This window comes from Gorilla gorilla, chromosome 11, assembly GCF_029281585.2.
Source record: "Gorilla gorilla gorilla isolate KB3781 chromosome 11, NHGRI_mGorGor1-v2.1_pri, whole genome shotgun sequence".
NCBI lineage: Eukaryota > Metazoa > Chordata > Mammalia > Primates > Hominidae > Gorilla > Gorilla gorilla.
In genome coordinates, this window is record NC_073235.2 from 60,464,391 (window position 1) to 60,484,316 (window position 19,926).

At 39.6% G+C, this 19,926-nt stretch overlaps 1 protein-coding gene and 1 non-coding gene across 3 annotated transcripts in view; one reads left to right on the top strand and one right to left on the bottom strand.

Annotated features, from left to right (window-relative positions):
* The window catches only part of UPP2 (uridine phosphorylase 2), a 261,689-nt gene that overhangs the window by 105,646 nt on the left and 136,117 nt on the right, over positions 1-19,926 (top strand). For both annotated transcript variants that reach the window (XR_010129585.1, XR_010129586.1), the window contains exon 2: positions 15,066-15,145. The gene's annotated coding sequence lies outside the window, so the exon portion shown is untranslated. The remainder of the gene's footprint in view (positions 1-15,065; positions 15,146-19,926) is intronic.
* On the bottom strand, positions 5,691-5,796 carry LOC115933812 (U6 spliceosomal RNA). Its single transcript, XR_004069666.1, has one exon. It is a non-coding gene; the product is annotated as a U6 spliceosomal RNA (small nuclear RNA).

Here is a 19,926-nt window from a genome sequence, read left to right on the forward strand (position 1 = left end):
GGCTCAAGGCTGTTGTTCAGTTCCTTTTGTCCCATGGGGTGTTTTCTTGTTGTAGTACTGTCCCCCTTTTCCTAGGGATGTGGCTTCCTGAGAGCTGAGCTATAGTGATTGTTATCTCTCCTCTAGCCATCCAGCAAGCCTACCAGGCTCTGGGCTAGTAGACTTGCTCTAGTAGACAGGCTCTGGGGGTTGTCTGCACAGAGTCCTATGATGTGAACAATCTGTGGGTTTCTCAGCTATGGATACTGGCACCTGCTCTGGTGGAGGTGGCAGGGGTATCAAATGGACCCTGTGAGGGTCCTTAGCTTTGGTTGATTATTGCACTATTTTTGTGTTGGTTGGCCTCCTGCTGGGAGGTGGTGCTTTCAAGAGAGCATCAGCTGTGGTAGTATGTGGAGGAACAGGTGGTGGGAGAGGCCTTAGAACTCCCAAGAGTTTATGTCCTTTGTCTTCAGTTACCAGGGTGGGTAGGGAAGAACCATTAGGTGGGGGCAAGACTAGGTGTGTCTGAGCTCAGACTCTACTTGGGTAAGTCTTGCTGTGGCTCCTGTTGGGGGTGGGGGTGAGGTTCCTAGGTCAATGGAGTTTTGTTTCCAGGAGGATTATGGCTGCCTCTGCTGTGTCATGCAGGTTGTCAGGGAAGTGGGGGAAAGCTGTCAGTCACAGGCCTCACCCAGCTCCCACCCAACCCAAAGGGCTGATCTCACTTCCACCATGCTCCCACCCCCAACAGCAACAAGTCTGTTTCCAGGCAGTGGGCCAGCAGGACTGAGAACTTGCCCCAGGCTACCCACCTCCCAGCTGCGAAAATAACTAGGGCTTTCCTTCCTCTCCCACCAGTGGAGTATGCACACCAGATTCACACCCTCCCCCAGTTTCTGGCCAGGAGGCTTCTAAATTGGTTCAAATTGTTACAAAGTTCAGCTGGTGCTTTTCTTCTCCCTGTGGCCTTTTCCCAGTGACTCTGGTAGCTCTCCTCAAGGATGCCTGTGAGGTGAGGCAGAAATGTCTTGCTAAGGGACCCAGCAAGCCCACAGAGATTTTCCTGCTGCTTCCTCTACCTCTGTATTTCACTCAGCTCTCTAAATTGACTCAGCTCCAGGTAAGGTCAGAATCTTCTCCCATAATCTAGACCTTCAGGTTCTGAGATCTGATGGTTTTATAAGGGGGAGTTTCTGTACACAACTTCTCTCTTTTTGCCTGCTGCCATCCATGTAAGACATGACTTGCTCCTCCTTGCCCTCCACCATGATTGCAAGGCCTCCCTAGCCATGTGGAACTATAAGTCTATTAAACCCTTTTCTTTGTTTTTTTTTGAGATGGAGTCTAGCTCTGTCGCCAGGCTGGAGTGCAGTGGCATGATCTCAGCTCACTGCAACCTCCGCCTCCTGGGTTCAAGAGATTCTCCTTTCTCAGCCTCCCGAGTAGCTGGGATTACAGGCACGCGCTGCCACACCCAACTAATTTTTGTATTTTTAGTAGAGACAGAGTTTCACCATGTTGACCAGGATGGTCTTGATCTCCTGAACTTGTGAACCGCCCACCTTGGCCTCCCAAAGTGCTGGGATTATAGGCATGAGCCACTGTGCCTGGCCCATTAAATTTCTTTCTTTTGTAAATCGACCAGTCTTGGGTCTGTCTTTATCAGCAGCATGAAAATGGACTAATGCACATACAAATACTAAACATTTATTTGTATAGTTTCCAAAATTCTTCTTCTTCTTCTTCTTCTTCTTCTTATTATTATTATTATTATTATTTTTGAGATGGAGTCTTGCTCTGTTGCCCAGGCTGGAGTGCAGTGGCATGATCTCTGCTCACTGCAAGCTCCGCCTCCTGGGTTCATGCCATTCTACTGCCTCAGCCTCCAGAGTAGCTGGGACTACAGGCGCCCGCCACGATGCCCAGCTAATTTTTTTTGTTTTGAGTAGAGACGGGGTTTCACTGTGTTAGCCAGGATGGTCTCGATCTCCTGACCTCGTGATCCACCCGCCTTGGCCTCCCAAAGTGCTGGGATTACAGGCGTGAGCCACCACGCCCAGCCCTTTTTATTGATTTCTAGTATGATTCTGTTGTGGTCAGAGAGGATGCTTGATATCATTTCAATTATTTTGAATATTTTAAGACTTGTTTTGTGACCTAACATATAGTGACCTAACACATAGTTTATCTCTGAGAATAATCCATGTACTGAGGAAAAGAATGTGTATTCTGCAGCCATTGGATGAAATGTTCTGTAAATATCTACTAGATCCATTTGGTATATAGTACAATGTTTCTTTGGGCCATGGCCCAATGTTTCTTTGTTGATTTTCTCTCTGGAAGATCTGTTCAATGCTGAAAGTGGGGTGGTGAAATCTCCAGTTACTATTGTATTGGATTCTCTCTCTCTCTCTAGCTCTGATAATATTTGCTTTATATTTCTGTGTGCTCCAGTGTTGGGTGCACATATATTTCAAATTGTTATATTCTCTTGCTGATTTCACGCCTTTATCATTATATCTTGACCTTCTTTGTCTCCTATAGTTTTTGTCTTGAAATCTATTTTGTCTGATATAAGTATAGCTACTTTTGCTCTTATTTGGTTTCCATTGGCGTGAAATATATTTTTTCCAGCCCTTTATTTGCATTCAATGTTTGTGTTTGTAGGTGAAGTGCATTTCTTGTAGGCAACAGATTAATGGGCCTAGTTTTATTTATTTATTTTTAATCCATTCATTTACTCTATTTCTTTTAATTGGAGAGTTTAATTCATTTACATTCAGTGTTATTATTGATAAGTAAGGACTTATTCCTGCCATTTTGTTATCTGTTTTCAGGTTGTTTTGTGGTCTTCTCTTCCTCCTTTCTTTCTTGTCTTCCTTTTAGTGAAGATTATTTTCTCTGGTGATATGATTTCATTTCTTGCTTTTTATTTTTTGTGTACTTACTGTATGTTTTTCAATTTGAGGTTACCATGAGGCTTGCAAATACTATCTTATAACCCATTATTTTAAACTGATAACAACTTGACACTGTTTGCATAAACAAACAAGCCAAAAGAAAACTAATACACTATGTCTTAACTTCATCCCCCTGCTTTTTAACTTTTTATTGTTGCTATTTATATCTTACTGTACTGTCTATGTCTTAAAACGTTGTAGTTATTATTTTTGATTGGTTCACTGTTTATCTTTCTACTTAAGATAAAAGTAGTTTACACACCACAGTTACAGTGTTATAATTATCTGTGTTTTTCTGTGTACTGACTATCACCAGTGAGTTTTGTACTTTAGATGATTACTTCTTGCTCATTAACATCCTTTTCTTTCTGAATGAAGTACTCCCTTTAGCATTTCTTGTAGGACAGGTCTGGTGTTGATGAAATCACTTGGCTTTTCTTTGTCTGGGAAAGTCTTTATTTCTCCTTCATGTGTTTGAAGGGCAATTTTGTGGGATATACTATTCTAGGGTAAGAATTTGTTCTCTTCAGCACTTTAAATATGTCATGCCACTCTCTTCTAGCCTGTAAGGTTTTACACTGAAAAGTCTCCTGTCAGATGTACTAGAGCTTCATTGTATGTTATTTGTTTCTTTTCTCTTGCTGCTTTTAGGATCCTTTCTTCATCTTTGACCTTTGAGAGTTTGATTATTAAATGCCTTGAGGTAGTCTTCTTTGGATTAAATCTGCTTGGTGTTCTATAACTTTCTTATACTTGGATATTGATCTTTCTAGGTTTTGAAAGTTCTGTTATTATCCCTTTGACTAAATTTTCTATCCCTATCTCTTTCTTTACCTCCTCTTTCAGACCAATAACTCTCAGCTTTTCCCTTTTGAAGCTATTTTCTAGATTCCGTAGGTATGCTTCATTGTTTTTTATTCTTTTTTCTTTTGTCTCTTCTATGTATTTTCAAATAGCCTATCTTCAGCCTCACTAATTCTTTATTCTGCTTGATCAATTCTGTATTAAAAGACTCTGATGCATTCTTCAGTATGTCAATTGCATTTTTCATTCCAAGATTTCTACTTATTAATTATTTCAATCTCTTTGTTAGATTTATCCGATAGAATTCTGAATTCCTTCTCTGTGTTATCTTGAATTTCTCTGAGTTTCTTCATTATAGCTATTTGGAATTCTGTCTGAACGGTCACATATCTCTGTTTCTCCAGGATTGGTCCCACATGCCTTATTTGCTTCTTTTGGTGAGATCATGTTTTCCTGGATCATCTTAATACTTGTAGATCTTCTGAGTCTGGGTATTGAAGAGTTAGGTATTTATTGTAGTCTTCACAGTCTGGGCTTGTTCATACCCATCTTTCTTGGGGAGGCTTTCCAGCTATTTGAAAGGACTAGGGTTTTGTGATCTAAGCTGTATCTGCTTTAGGAGGCAGCAATGCTCTGGGTCTTGCAGACTCATAGAGGTACTACCTTGATGTTCTTGGACAAGATCTGGGAGAATTCTCTGTATTACTAGGCAGAGACTCATCTTCTCTTCCTTTACGTTCCCCCAAACAGAGTCTCTCTTTCTCTGTTCTGAGCCACCTGGAGCTGGGGATGGAGTGACACAAGCACCCCTGTGGCCACCACCCTTAGGACTGTGCTGGGTCAGACCTAAAGCGAGAACAGCACTGGGTCTGGCCCAAGGCCTGCTGTAACCACTCCCTGGCTACCACTTATGTTCACTCAATGCTCTAGGGCTCTACAATCATTAGCTGGCAAAACCAGCCAGGCCTATGTCCTTCTCTTCAGGGCAGCAAATTCCCCCAGGTCTTGTGTGGGTCGGGGGGCATCCAGGCACCAAGAACTAGAGTAAAAAACCTTAGAACTCTACCTAGTGTTCTGTTGTGCTATTTTTGAATTGTTTTCTTAGTGGGTGTATGTTAGCCAGGGTTCTCCAGAGAAACAGAAACAATGGGCTATATAGAGATATGTAGGAGGAGATTTATTATAGGGATTGACTCATGGAACTATGGAGGCCAAGAAGTCCGATGATATACTATCTGCATATTTCCTGGGAAACCAGGAAAGTCAGTGGTATAATTTAAGTTCAAAGGCCTGAGAACAAGACTACCTGATGACATAAGTCCCAGTCCTGAAAACTTTAATCCTGGTGTAGCGTGTACACTGGTGGAACTCTATTTCCTGAGAGCTTGAGTTGTGGAGGGGTTGGAAGTCCTGAAGTCCAAAGGCCCAAGAACCAGTAGTTTCAATATCTGAGGGCAGGAGAAGCCGAATGTCCCAATTCAAGAAGAGAGAGAAAATTAACCCTTCCTCTGCCTTTTTATTTGATTCATGCCTTCAACAGATTAGATTATGTCCACCCACACGGATGAGGGTGGATCTTCTTTGCTCAGTCTGTTGATTCAAATACTAACCTTGTCAAGAAACACCTTCACAGACACACCCATAAATAATTCTTTCCCAGCTATCTGGGCATTCCCATTCCTTAGGCCAGTCAAGGTGACATATAAAATTAATCATCACAGGTTGCTGTTAGAATTACAACAACATCATAATTTATAACAATCTATTTCAAGTTAATGCCAACTTAATTACAATAATATACACAACTTTGTTCCCATATAGCCCATCCCCTTTCCCCTCATTTTTTATTGTTATTGTCATGCAAATTATAATACATAATTCCTAATTTAGATATCCTACTCTTTACTGATCATCTCCAGTACATTGTGTGCCCTTGGATACAGAAAAAATATGAAATGCTTTGCAAATCTTAAGTCATCCTTGCACAAGGGCCATACTAGTCTTCTCTGAATTGTTCTAATTTTGGTATATGTGTTGCTGAATTGAGCACAATGTAATCCAATTTTACCATTAAAAACTTCACTCTGACAGCGTGAAAAATGGATTAAAGAGGAGGCCAGTGTGGAGGTAAGAAGACTCATACAAGATGCTGCAGTAAACAGAGAAAAGATGATAGTAGTCTAAACTGGAGTTCAATACTGAAGTGTTAGAGAACAGAGGCTGACAACAAATTTGAAAAATGTTAAAGATATAATATTAACTAGCTATGGTGACTGAATGTAGGGTTGAAGAAAATAGAAGAGGAAAAATGTTTAGCTTTCTGCATCATGTAACTGAAGGGATATGGTGCTATTCATAGAAACAGATAACATTGAAATAGGAGCTTTGGGAGAAAATGCAACAAGCTCAGTTTTAGACCTTTTGAATTTGTGATACTTGTTGGATATTCAAATGGAGACTAGAGATGATCAATAAAGAGTGCGATATCTAGATTTGAAACTAAAGTGAGCAATATGAACTGTGTGAGTATAGTATAGATTTGAGTGATTAGTATGTAGATAGTAATGGAAGCCTAGTAAGTTTATTAGAATGCCCAGTAAGAGTGAATATAGTGATAATAGAAGAAGAAGAAGGATGGAATTCCAAGGAACAGTAATATTTGAGTTTGAGGAAAAGATTCTTCCCAAAAAAAAGGAAAAGCCCTAGAAGTACCTGGACAAGCAGGAGAGTGTGTTGTCATGAAAGTTGAAGGAAGAAAGTATTTCCAGAATCAAGGTGCCACAGAAAATAAGGACTACAATGTTTTCATTGGATTTAACAATAAAGAAATTCATTAATAACTGTGGTACATTAAAGATAGCTGTAAATTATTTGCTGTTCTCTCTATCAAGAAGTGAAGTCTATTTGCTTTCTGTTGAATCTGGGCTGGATTGGACTTGTATTGACCAATGTGGCAGAAGTGAGGTTCTTTAATTTCTGAGGCTGAGCAGCTTCTATTTTCACAAGGTTGAAATTGTTCCTCTTGAAATTCAGCCATCATGTTGGGAGAAGCCCACATGTAGAGAGGCCAGGAGGAGGACTAACTTCTAGCTGAGTTCCCAACCAAAAGCAAACACCATCTGCCAGCCATGTCAATGAGCCATAGTGGATGTTCCAGCTCAGTCAAGCCTCCAGGTGACTGCAGTTCTGTGCAGAACAGAGGAATTGTCTAACTGAGCCTTGTCAACCCACAGAATCATGACAGATAATCAGTGGTGTCTGTTGTTTTAAATGACTAAGTTTTGAGGTAGTGTGTTACTCAGCAATTGACAACCTATTTTCTTACTATTTTGTAAAGTCCATAAGAGCAGCTGTCCTGTTGGGGAACTGCAGGTGTAAATTGCAATGGGTTGAAGAGTGACTTGAAGGACAGAAACTGGAGACATCTATTTTAAGAAGTGGACTGTGAAAGAGAGGAGCTATTTCGAGTGGTATTGGAAGAAGTTCTGTATTTGACGAAGGATGTTTTGTTTGTTTTTAATAGGAAAAACTTAAACGGTATTTAAGAAGGGGTTAGTTAGGTGGTGCCTCATGCTTATAATCCCAGCACTTTGAGAGGCTGAGGCAGGAGGACAGCTTGAGGCCAGGAGTTCAAGACCAGGCTGGGAAACACAGTGAGAACTCATCTGTACAAAAAAAAGTCAAAAACTTAGCCAGGCATGGTGGTACATGCCTGTAGTTCCAGCTATTTAGGAGATTAAGGTGGGAGGATCATGTGAGCCCGAGAGGAGGTCGAGGCTGCAGTGAGCCATGACTGCACCATTGCACTCCAGCCTGGGTGACAAAGTGAGACTCTGTCTCAAGAAAAGAAAAAAAAAGTGTTAGTTTAAGGAAAAAACATTGAAGACACAGGAGAGATGGGTTAATTGATGGAGCAAGGTTCCTAAGGAGACAGGGAAAATGCTGTCTTATTCAGATGCCCCTAGAAAGGATCTGATTGGTTTCATTAGATATTATCCAATATGGATGCCTGGATGAGTGAACTTTCACATCCTACCTCCTCAGCAGTCATCCTATGGATGGCTGCCTATGGCTCAGGCACTAATACATTTTCTAGTCATCTATGGCTAGAGTGTTTAGGTAGTATTGTTTAGGGTATTTCAGGCTACGAGTAATAGAAGACACATCTCAAAGTGGCTAAAACATACATCTGAAGTTTGAAGGTTGATTAAATCAGCAGCTCAAAAGGTATCATCAAGGTTCCAGGTTCTTTCTATCATTCTGCTCTGTTGTCTTTGGACTTTTATCTTGTTCTCTTAGGTGTCCTTCCATAATTGTCTCAAGATGACTGCTGCAGTTCCAGGGGTCATATTCAGAAGATAATGTCAATGGACAGAAATAAGTTTCTCCATGCAAGTCCCTTTCCAGAAGTATTCTAGCAAACTACTCAAAAGTTTAGAATCTCATTATATGCCCAGTCAATATTGAGGAGGATTTTAGGCAGATTATTTAAACTTTCTGAACTTCCATTTGCTCATCTGTAAGACAGGTAGCAAAATATCTATCGCAAGGTTATCATAAGGAATAAAAGAGTTTTATATTAAGTGCATCACCTAGTGTTTGGCTCATATGTCCTCCACCTTCCATCCTGTGTCTACAGTTCATTTTCTATGAAACATACTTGAGGTTCTCTCCTCCCATTTAAAAGACTACATATGGCTTAAAATAAAATTGATTAATGAGAACACATGGACACAGGGAGGGGAAAATCACACACCAGGGCCTGTTGGGGGTGGAGGGCTAGGGAGGGATAGCATTAGGAGAAATACCTAATGTAGATGATGGGTTGATGGGTGCAGCAAACCACCATGGCACGTGTATACCTATGTAACAAACCTGCACGTTCTGCACATGTATCCCAGACTTAAAGCATAATAAAAAAAAATTGATTCATCTTCTGGTGCTAGAGTTTACTTTCCTGGAAATACTCAGAAGAGAGGAAAAAAATAACTGGATGTCTATTAGAAAAGAAAAAGGATGGACGGACAAAGGAGAATGTCTGCTCCATGGGACCACCAGTGTGCAAGAAACGTTCTGGTTGTCTCATTCGTGGGGTGTGAAAACTCCTGGGTTCCAGGCAGGAACTGAAGTGTCAGAGTTTCCTGTCTGGGAAAAAGGGAGAGAGCCAGTGCACAGGTGGGGATCCAGGGCACAGATGGAGTATAGGTGCTGCTGTATGTGTTGGGTAACAGAGGTGAACATTCAGAATGATTTATTCTTATTCCAAGTATATACTGTATAGGATGGCCCTGGGCTTCACCACAGACCTAAGATGGAGCCAGAATAATAAATCATAAAATTCCATGGGCTCCAAAGAGAACGTAACCTGAATACTGAATAGTATTTGCGTTATCATGTAACTAAGGCAAAAAAAAATACCGTGCATTCTCACATGCCTTGTGCTTTCTCTAGAAACAATTAAATTTCCCATCTAGAATCTCCCTTTGCTTATCTCAATAGACACAGTGCCATCTACTGAAAATAAAGCACCAATAGCCATGGTACCCTGAGGGATTCCCAGGAGAGCCCCCCTCTCTGTGGGCTCCCTGTCTCACCCACCTCCCAGATGGACTGGAGGGAGTAGGCGGAATCCACAGGCTGTTCTCCTGTCACAAACTGTAATGAATCTGTTCCCTGGTGCTTTCCGTGAGCAGCGAGAGTAAGATGTTCCTGAAGGGACCTAGGGAGCCTGGCAAGGCACTTACAGTGTAAGTGAAAGCTCTTTTAGGCTGCCCTCTTGCCTTCAACCAAGTATATAAACTGAAGCTATTTTATATAGTGGAGGCATAGTTTTTATATTCAATCATAACAAGGATGAATGACATGTCTTCCTTTGGGTAATTAGGAGATGTTTCTTTCCACACAATAGTGTAGCAATGTGTTTAAGTACATTTATCCTTCTGTGAAATTTTTAATGGGTACAATAGATAAGAGATTAATAACAGAATCCTGGACCATTATCAAGACAGGTATGCCTTTGGGAAATGTGGATAACCTAGGTTGCTGTGAAATTCACTTAGGCGAAAGTCCACATTTTAGTTCATTATTTCCTCTCCAGGTGGCAATGTCTCTTGGTCTCATACATGGAGAAATGGAGAAACAAAAGAAGACCGTTTCTGATTTAGCCACTATAGTTAATGATAAAATAGAAAATGGAAGCTTTAAAATACACAGCCCTCTGCAGGACATACTCAACTCTTGCCCTCACCACTTCTCACTTTACCATTCCTCCTCCCAAGGAATCTTGGCTCAGCATGTCAGGAAGCCCTTCAGGGACCATTTATAATTTAAAGCTCTGGTTTGAATTGATTCTGATTTGGCTTTTGGTAGTCAGATCTGGCATCTCTTCCATTTGCCCCTCCAAATCTGGCCCCATTTTCTCTGTTGCATTTACTACTCATTCTTTCTGCTGTCTTTTTATTAGATTTTCCAAAGCAAAACTCCCTGCAGTTAAGTCTGTAGTCTGGTAATTTATCACAGATATTCTTGAAATTGCCTCATTAAAAGGGGCATTCGAAGCTGAAACCTAAGCGTCTGTTACCACGGTAACCACCGACAACTATTTAGAACAGCCTGCTTAAACCAGAGGGGTAGAGGATTGCTGTTGGCAGAGATTGAAGGTAGGTAACTAAACTCTACTGGGCAGGGGAAAAGGCCTATAGATTCTGATGTGGAATTCTCAGCCTCAAGTCAGATATCCTTCTACATAAGACAAAATAAGTTGGTGCCATGCTCCTGAGTTCTCTCCTGCATGTAGTCTACGAAATTTGAAAATTGAAAATTCTTTTCACCATCAGATTACCAAGGGAGTTTGAATTAAAAATGTATACCTCAAAATTACTTGATCATGCTTTGCATGTTCTTGAGCCAGTCATTTGCCTCTCAGTGCCTCAAGTTCTTTGTACATTTTTTTAAAAAGTGGCCAACATGAACTCTATATGTCTTAGTCTGTGTGTGCTGCCATAACAAAATGCCTTAGGCTGGGTAAATTATAAAGAAAAGAAATTGGTTTCTTACAATTATGGAAGCTGAGAAGCCCAAGATCAAGGTGCTAGCATTGATGTTTGGAGAGCTGCTCTCTGCTCCCAGGATGGTGCCTTGTTGTTGTGAAATCTGCAATATCACGGGGTGGGAGGTGGAAGAACAAGAGAACCAAACTTCACTTACTCAAGGCCTTTTAAGAGGGTATCTAATATCATTCTTGAGGGCAGAGCCCTCATTATTTAATCACCTCCCAAAGGCCCCACCTCTTAACACCATCACCTTGAGAACTAACTTTCAGTATACAAATTTTGGGGGTATACACACATTCAGACCATAGCACTATGTCAGCAGGTTATGTGAATATCGGTGAAGCAATAAAAGTGAAGCCTTTTTATTAACAAGGTGCTACATTCAAGTAGACTAAAACTCACATTTTGAATCTATAACTGTTCTCCAGAATGTCTTATGGATTGCCATTAGGCAAGCTTCTTCTCTCAAAACAGAAACAAAAACAAAAACAATCACAATTCCTCCAATAGAGAGTAGTGTCAAAATAACCTTATTTATTGCCTTTCCAAGCCAGGATTCTCCATACTTTCCATTATCCACAGGCCTGTAAAAGAGCTAACAGTGCCTGTTAGGCATATCTTGAAGTGCTACAAAGGTGGTTATAAGAAAAATACATTTGGTAAACAATGAAGATTACAAAAAGTACAAATGACATTCCTTTGTCCTGTTTTCTTGGTTTTCCAGTGCAATTTTGGATAAAATATTAAAGAGACAATTAATCAGGAGTGCTGAGCACTGTATGAAAATAGAGAGAGATGCCAGATCAGGCAATATATATGGGTAATTTAGAAAGATCTATATTTTTAGAAGTAGTTAGATGCTTGGGAGTATTTTGTATGTACTCTTTTCTTGATAGAAATATAGTGCATTAAATCAACAGGATTAGACAAATATGACAGATGGAAAAACACATCTTGGTGAGCAAAGTATGGAGGGATGAAGACATGATAAAGAAGAAAAGACTGCAGAGTGTTGATGTTCTTGTGACAAGAAGAAGGGGGTATGCCCTGGACTGGAGTCTTGGTAGGAATGGTTATGGAAGACAATAACAACAATAACTAGTGTCATATGAAAAGGGATTGAGTTATGGATATAAGTGGATGCATTAAATCTGCAAGATCTAGAATTTCTTCAGCACTGCACTCCTTTTGTTGTTTTTCATACTGTCACAACTGCATTAATCAACTATTAGGGAATTTTTGATGACTCATTCATGTACCTACGAAGGAACAGGGGTAAGCAGAGCTCATTCTTCGGGTAGTCTTAAGTAGGCAGCCTGCGAGCTCAAATGTTCTAAATTTCCTTCCTTTCACCAAGTAGGTAGGGAGGTCTGAGCTTCCCAGAGATAGGTGGCGTGTGGAGGAGTTCACGGAACATCAAAAATATTGAGATGTTCAAATCAGAATGGATTCAACATCAAAGAGAGATCTTGCACATATTTCAGAAAAGGTGAACAAAGCAATTCCACATAAAATTGCCTGTTTTGTGGCTGTTAATGAGAAAATTCCCGGAAACATACCTTTTACTGTTTATGTCTCAGACCTTGTAAATCATGAAATGCAATTTCAGATTGTAGTGTAAGACCTATAGAGAAACGTGGGTATTGCTGTTAGCTGTAAATACAGTTCTTTATTATGATTGCAGCTTGTTCTCCCTAAAATAAAATTCAGCATGTGCTGAATTTAAGTTTAGCTTGGCTAACTTTTCTGCCAGATAGAATATAAGTACACTGCATATAATACTGTGTTAGCTTTTTTTTTCAACATGAACTCAAATTTTGAATGTTCTTATCAGTTTATTATTAAATCTTCATGCAAAAACAAAATGGGAAAATGTAAGGGCATAATCTGTGGCATCGGATAGAACTGTTTAGATCTTGATTATGCCACTTACTTGATTGCTAATCCTTACTTTCCTTATCTATAAAAATTGGATGATAGATATGCTTACCTCATATGGTAGCTCTGAGGTATAAAGGAGACAATGAATGTAGACTTTGTTGGGATACTTACGTATCCTCAGTAAATAACACCCATTTTCCCCACCCAAGTTCTGAACCAATTTAGAAACAGACAAGAGTAACGCAGGCAGGAGACCATTATCATTGATAAAGCTGACACTGGAGAACTTAGGCTTCCTGACACTGAATACCAGAAATAGATAGGCTCACCAACTGGTATCAGGTAGTCCTGGACAATGGGTCATTCCACCAGGAAAAGGTCTTTGCCACTATGCTTACAGCTTGCCTAAAATCATGCTCCCTGTGAGATTTGCTACCAAAAGAGAAAGAGGCTGGAATACAAATACCCAGATTCTCTCAACTTATACTTGCCAGGGGAGGATAAATGAGGAGGTGGAAGTATCCAGGAATGTTACAGCTCATGCGGCTCCCTCTCATGGGAGGAAACAGCAGGAGTGGAGAATGAGTATTCCCTCCCACAGAATGATTAGCACAGTGCCTGGCACATGCTAATTTATTATTTGTCATCTATGCCTATTATAATTACTGGTTCTTAAGGAAAAGTGAAAATAAATACAAATTATACTTTGAACATATGTGAGAGTGGTAGGTGGCAAGTTTTAGAGAGATTGATAAAACCTGAATAGTTAAGGTGCTTATATGTCATAATGTGCATTTTCATTTTGTTTCATAGATAATGGATAACCAAAAATAATCTTAAATCAGGGAGAAACCCTCTATTAAGTCTATTCTTACACTGTTATAAAGAACTACCTGAGACTGGCTAATTTATGAAGAAAAGAGATTTAATATACTCATAGTTCTGCAGGCTGTATAGGCAGCATGGCTGAGGGGCCTCAAGAAACTTAAAATTATGGCGGAAGATGAAGCAGAACCAAGCATATATTCATCATGGCGGAGCAGGAGATGGAGAGAGAGCAAAGGGGGAAGTGCTACACACCTCGAAACAACCAGATCTTTTGAGAACTCTATCATGAGACAGTACTAGGGGGATGGTGCTAAACCATCAGAAACCACCCCTATGATCCAATCACCTCCCACCAGGCCCTACCTCCAACACATAGGGTCACAATTCAACATGAGATTTGGATGGGGACACAGAGCCAAACCATATCAAACTTTCAAGTTTGCACTTTAGAATATGAACTCTTTCTTAGACTGTTTCATGTTGCTATAAAAGAATACCTGAGTCTGGGTAATTTGTAAAAGTAAGAGGTTTATCTGGCTCATGTCTCTGCAGGCTGTATGACCATGACACCAGCATCTGCTTCTGGTGAGGGCTTCATGGAGCTTCCACTCATGGTGGAAGGCAGAGGAGAGTAGGCATCACATGGTAAAGGGAAAGAACAGAGAGAGAGAATGAGAGAGAGAGGAAGAGGGGTGGGGAGGGAGGTGTCAGACTCTTTAACAGATCTAACAGGAACTAAGAGTGAGAACTCACTCAATCCCGCAAGAATGGCACCAAGCCATTTGTGAGGGATTCATCCTCATGACCCCAACACCTCTCTCTAGGCCCCACCTCCAACATTGGGGATCAAATTTCAGTATGAGATTTGGAGGGGACAAATATTCAAACTATATCAAACTCTAACTGCTGTATACAACATAGAGAAGATGAACGGTCCCCCTGAGCCAGGCACTGTGGTATGCACCTAATAGAATGCTCTCTCTTTTAATCCTCACAGCAATCTTGAGAATAATGCCACACTCACATCACTCCCATTTTAAGACTGCATAACTGAAACTTTGAAAGTTTAAATAATTTAGCCAAGATACTCAGCTTGTAAATGAAAAAATCGAGAATTTGATCCCATATCTACCTGACTCTAAAACTCAGGGCTGGCTTCATGGGCCCGTGACCAGTACAGTCACACAGAGACCTGAATTTAGAAGGGCTCTGAGCTTGGTTTCATGCTCTGCTGTCTCAGTATTAAAATTCTTAATCATTTTAGAAAAAGGGGCCCGCATTTTCATTTTGCATTGGGTCCCTTAAATGATGTAGCCAGTCCTGCCGAGATATCTTTTCTTACTATTATTCCAGTCACCACGATCACCAAATCGGAAAGATTCTACACAAATAAAACTCCCCTTTTCATCAGAGTTATGGAAAAGTAATGAGTCTAGGTGGAAAATTAATATGTGGATGATCGTATATGGGTGTTTCTGCATTTACACGTGTAAATGTTCACGATTCAGAGCCCAGTCATTGTCACCACTCTTTTCTCAAACATTTTTTTTATTCCTAGGGACTTCACCAGTGCTGCCATGCTGGCCCCAGGCTGTGAGTTGGACCCAGACCAAGAAGTGGTGAGGACAAGGCCTGAAGGTTAGTGAGGGAAGAGGAGAAATACATTCATGTCTAAGCACATGTGTCTGGTCATATTCCAAGTCTCAGTACAAATTAATTTTGAATTATGTGGTTGATGTTTTCCACATTTCAGCTTCCATCAACTGGCACAAATAATTAAGGGATGATGCAACACGTATTGGTACAATTTCTCAACATTTTTAGAGCTACGCCCACTGAAATTCAGGTAGCTACTACAGACGATGGAAGAGGGTATTTTAGAAAAACATGCTATGTGAACAGCCCTACACTGGTGCCTTATTTTCAATCACCTTTTTAAACCATGAATTCATAATACTCTTTAAGGTAGTTGACCACTCTAACGATCCCTTTAATAAATAATTTTTTTAAAAAATTAGAAAAAAATTGAAAATACAAAAAGAAAGACCCTAGAAAAATTATTCTAAGTCTTTCTGCATTTTTTTCACATGCACATACACACACATACACAGACTTACAAACTAGAAAATGGTGGGCATACTTTTTTGTAATCTGGATTTTTTCCTACTTATACTGAGCATTAATGGTTTTGAAAAAAAGCTATAATAGTTTTCTTGTTCATTTAAATGATTTCCTGTGTTTTTTTTCTATGAAGTCCATTGTTGTAAAAAATCTGATTATTTTCTTAAGCTAAAGTGAAATATCCTATTCAAAGGACATATACACTCATAAGACCTTTGATATATATTGCTAAATTGTCTTCAAGATTGGTTTTACCAGTATATAGTCCCAGCTCAATGTGGGAATGCCTGTTTGCATAAACCTGTTTTTAAAAGTTCAGATCTAAATCTATTTGGTTTTCTCCTTCTAGCTGCTTATCAACCAAGGTGCATACTTTGGACTAAGGGGAACAGAAGATGCCTTGCCACTCTACCATACACACTGTGACCACATGATTGTAGCGGCAACATTGCCTCTCTCCACTGGAGAGAAGAGCTTTTCTTGGTTTACTATAGCTTTGGCTATATCTTAGCTTACCATACCTTTAGTGAGGAGATACAACTATTGCCTAAACATACTTTTTTTTTCTTTTTTAAGCTAGGCTATAATATTTATTGAGCTCTTTTTTTCTTGCTAAATGATATTATTAATTTATTCTCTCACATATTTCCCTAGAACTTGTTTACTCCCTATTGAATAAATGTATGGCTTTTTTCCAATCTGAAGTCAGTGTTAGTCATGTTGCAATGTTGTTGCCTAATTTGGGGTCTCTAAAATGACTTGTAAATAAGAATTAGATCCCAAAGAAAATTATTCCGGCTAATTATAAATCTTTGAAAGTTATTTTTATGCTTTAGTTGTATTCTGTGAGGATTTACTATGGCCTTCTACAGCTTTCTAGAATTAGAGAAGAAACAGCCTGAAAACCAACCTTTTGAGTAAGCTCAGACTCAGATATTACTCATAGAAGCCCACATACTTAGATCCTTTTCTAAATTATAGGATTGCTTTAGGGGACACATATCGATGAAGCATATTGATTAAACTTCAATGAGAAGTTTAATAGGAAAGTCTTTCTTATAAAGAAATCCTCTCTGGCCAGAAATTGAATAAGTAATTTTAGGGCAACATGACATGTTTTTGAGTGATAACTTGGATTCTGAAAAGACATTTATTCAGTAATGCTAATAAAGTAATCGTAATTCTTTTCACTAATTGCTTTCATCTCAAGTAATATTGTTTAATCAACTGCAGAAGGACCAAGAGAATAACACCAACTTGACCTTTGACTTTTAACCTCAACAGTGTGTCTTCACATCACTGCAGTAGCAGATTGCTGCAGTTCTTCCCTATTGTTTTCTCAAACTTTTCTTTGGAAACTCTGAGGGTAATTCATTTGCCTATAACATCAGGGAACTGCTTGTCTGATTATTAGATCAAATAAGAGGATGAACTAGGGAGCTTATCAAAAAATCAGTAAAATATAGTTAGGACACTACATAATATTTTGTGTTTGGACCTCCTATTTTTTTTTATTTTTATTTTACTGCCAGTCATTCCACTGCTCATTTTGGGAACCTTTGCTCATTTCTTTATTATAAGTTTACCATTTTATAATATACCATTGAACATCTGTAAAGGTCTTCACATTTTTAGGTAGCTAAAACTGGAAGTTAATATTTTTTTGGAAACCTGTTGCCTGGTAGTAATAAGGAAAAAGTGGGACTAGAAACTGGAAATAGCTATTTTTAAATTGTTAGCAAATTCTTCTGTTTATAGAGGTAAAATTTTGAATTTACTTTTGAGGACAGATTGCTCCTTCACTTCCATGCCTTAATTCCCAGACACATATATTTTGATTATGGGGAAGATGCCACCATGGTCTCTAATTCAAAGCGTGTACCACATCGTGTAAGACAGAATATCATCCTTTTAAGCTGTTGTCTCCCAGTTGGCACCATAACAGAGTCTTCAGTGAACTATTCCAGCTTTGAAATAGCCCAGCCATTTCTGAGAGATTGGGTGCGTGATGAGGCATTTAGATCATTGCTAGGAAAACCTTCATCTGGGGAAGATGCTTTGAAAGGGGATGTTCATTTTCCTTAAGATGCACTACAATCACCCCCTCTTACCACTAAATGTTTGGACAGGTCCAAATCTCAGTATGTTGTAGGTGGATAAGTACACACAATGACCTGGGAAAAATTAACTTGCATGCCCCAAACATTTCAAGACTTTGCTAATAAATATATAGCAACAGAAACCTGGGGAACATGTGTGAGAGTATGTTCTAAGGGTCTTTTTCATAAGAAGATACAATATTAGATTGGGTTAAATCATGGATATGGGTGTACTTAGTAGAGATTCTGGATTTAATGTATTAGCTCATGCAACTGGAGGTGGTTTTAACATCTTTCTTGGTGGACTGACTAAAACTTGGACTCAATGGTAGTCTACATTTAATGGGGATGCCATGCCAGAGCTTCCTTGGCATGCTATGGAGAAGGGAATCCACAGCCTTAGGACATAAGGTTGAACTGGATTTATCATGTGCAACCTGGTGCCCATCCTCCCACCTAATGCTCCACCAGAAGCCTCGAAGACTTTCCCTTCACTAAGATATTGAGAAATACTTTAGTGGAGGGCATGTCTGAATCCTTGAAATGCTCTGTGATTACTCTACTTCGAAGGTCAGAAATGACTGTGGCGGATGTTGCCCACTTAGATGGGCTCCCTGATTTGATTATGATGTGCCTTGATGTGTGTCTTCATCTTTCTTTTCATTAACATTTATTGAGGCCAGGCACAGTGGCTCATGCCTGTAATCCCAGCATTTTGAGAGGCCCAGGTGGGTGGATCACTTGAGGGTAGGAGTTCGATATCAGCTTGGACAACATGGTGAAATCCCATCTCTACTAAAAATACAAAAATTAGCTGGGTGTGGTGGCGCATGCCTGTAATCCCAGCTACTCAGGGAAGCCTAGGCAGGAGAATCGCTTGAACCCAGGAGCTGGAGGTTGCAGTGAGCCGAGATCGCACCACTGCACTGCCTGGGTAACAGAGCAAGACTCTGTCGCAAAAATAAAATAAAATAAAATAAAAATAAATAAAGTTTATTGAGTTTCTTGGATCTATATGTTTATGTTCTTCAACAAATCTGGGGAAATTTCAGCCATATTTCTTCAAACTTTGTTCCTGTCCTCTCTTCTCTCTCATCTTGGAGACCACATTTACATTTAGAGTAGGCTGCATGAGGTTGTCCCACTGCTCACTGAAATTCTGTTGATCTTTTTCAGTCATTTTTTATCTGTGTATTCCATTTTGAGTAGTTTCTATTGACATGTCCTCATTTGTAGTGTCTAATCTACTTTCAATCCCATCTAGTTTATTTTTCATCTCACATATTGTATTTTTCAACTCTAGAAGTTTGATCTGGGTCTTTTTTGTTGTTGTTATTGTTGTTGAGACGGAGTCTCACTCTGTTGCCCAGGCTGGAGTGCAATGGTGTGATCTTAGCTCACCGCAACCTCCACATTCTGGGCTCAAGCGATTCTTCTGCCTCAGCCTCCCAAGTAGCTGGGATTACAGGTGCCTGCCACCACACCCAGCTAATTTTTGTATTTTAGTAGAGACAGGGTTTCACTATGTTGGCCAGGCTGGTCCTGAACTCCTGACCTCAAGTGATCCACTCGCCTTGGCTTCCCAAAGTGCTGGGATTACAAGTGTGAGACACCTTGCCCAGCCTATTTGGGTCTCTTTTACATCATCATCTATGTCTTTTCTTAACACACTTATGGTTTCCTCTACTTTCTTAAACATATAGACTATAGTTAAAACCTGTTTTAATAACCATGACTGCTATAGTCATTCACCACATAATAACGTTTTGGCCAATGATGAATTACATATATGACAGTAGTTCCATAAAATTTTAATAAAGCTGACAAATTTCTTTTGCCTACTGACATCTTGATAATCCTGACTCTATGTAGGCCTGCATGTTTTTGTCTTAGTTTTTAACAAAAAAGTCTAAAAAGTAAATGGAATAAAAGTTAAGAAAAATTTTACATCTATTTTATTTTGGGATGCTATTCAAATCACACATACACTTACCCAAAAAGAATCAGTGAGTGTGAGAGAGAATAAGAGAAGTATACTAAAAACATCAAAAGAGATGGAGATTGCACTAGAGGGATTAGGATAAAAAGGGAAGGAGGGAAGGAGAGCGAGAGGGAGAAATGATGTCAAAAAAGTTATTAAAACTTTTCAAAATGAGTATTAATGTAAGAATGGTAGAAAAGATAATATGTTTTTCTCTT